General features: G+C 50.2%; 1 non-coding gene across 1 annotated transcript; it reads right to left on the reverse strand.

The window, feature by feature from the left end:
• Positions 1 to 465: 465 nt before the first annotated feature.
• Positions 466 to 620, reverse strand: LOC143364901 (5.8S ribosomal RNA). Its single transcript, XR_013084355.1, has one exon. It is a non-coding gene; the product is annotated as a 5.8S ribosomal RNA (ribosomal RNA).
• Positions 621 to 1,396: the final 776 nt, after the last annotated feature.

Below are 1,396 nucleotides of genomic sequence, written 5' to 3' on the forward strand. Positions count from 1 at the left end.
TTTGTGTCCATTCACTGTAGTCTCTTGAGACTCTTATACCTTTCGTATACGCATCATTTCAGACGACGTCGGGAGCGCGTAAAATGTTCGAGAGTGAAACGCTTCTTCCGCAATGCGAATCGTTCCAGAGAGAGAGGAGAGAGAGATTTCGATCGTCGGAGCGGTGTTCACGGGCGGTCGTATTGAAAATACGACTCACGACGCCGCAAAACACTCACGCAAGTCCGAATGTGATACCCATTCCTATTTCCTTCTTCTCACGAAGACCGTTAGACGCAATGTAAAATTTGCAATTTTCACAGAACCGCGTCAAACGCCGACGAAACGTCCATCGTTCGCTCGTACGTAGCATCTTTGCAACCCGACTCAGAAACGCTCTTTGCGCCCTCCACAAAATTCGACATGGAGAGGTAAGCGACGGCGGGGACTTACAAGAGCAACGCAAGCAGTATTTGGTTACGTAAACGACCCTCAGCCAGGCGTGGTCCAGGAATTGTATCCGTGGACCGAAATGTGCGTTCGAAATGTCGATGTTCATGTGTCCTGCAGTTCACACGTTGACGCGCAATTAGCTGCGTTCTTCATCGACCCACGAGCCAAGTGATCCACCGTTCAGGGTAATCGTATAATTTGATTTATAATCAATATATAATTATGTCTCTTGTTCTGCGGTTCATAAGAACGCCGATACCTGAAAGCTCCAACCAGCGCGCGAAGGAGATTCAGGCGTCGTTTTTAAGGACGACACACGATCGTCCGTAGAAACGGAAACCGTCGCGAGTACGCGATTGCAATGCGCACACGTATCCGACGGCCGGGCGGAAAATACATTGAAAAACCTTTAAAGTGGAAAACACAGGAGGAGAATTCAGAAAACGACGGGGATCATAGACAACCCGATACTGGATCCCGACACTTCTCCTCCTCCTCTCTCTTATTGGAGAATGAACTCGATAACTAACGGACTTCACAGCCGGCTCTGGCCGTGCGCGATCGTTCGTCCCAAGCTCTTGTGCACTGTATTATCGCCACACAGAGAGTAGAGTGTCAGAATCGCACACAGCTTTACGCGAGCTACGCAGCCGGTCCTCTCGAAACACATTTCCAATTGTGCACGGAGAACGATTATTCGATACTAGCGGACTTCACAGCCGGCTCTGGCCGTGCGCGATCGTTCGTCCCAAGCTCTTGTGCACTGTATTATCGCCACACAGAGAGTAGAGTGTCAGAATCGCACACAGCTTTACGCGAGCTACGCAGCCGGTCCTCTCGAAACACATTTCCAATTGTGCACGGAGAAAGATTATTCGATACTAGCGGACTTCACAGCCGGCTCTGGCCGTGCGCGATCGTTCGTCCCAAGCTCTTGTGCACTGTATTATCGCCACACAGAGAG

Source organism: Halictus rubicundus, unplaced genomic scaffold (genome assembly GCF_050948215.1).
Source record: "Halictus rubicundus isolate RS-2024b unplaced genomic scaffold, iyHalRubi1_principal scaffold1135, whole genome shotgun sequence".
NCBI lineage: Eukaryota > Metazoa > Arthropoda > Insecta > Hymenoptera > Halictidae > Halictus > Halictus rubicundus.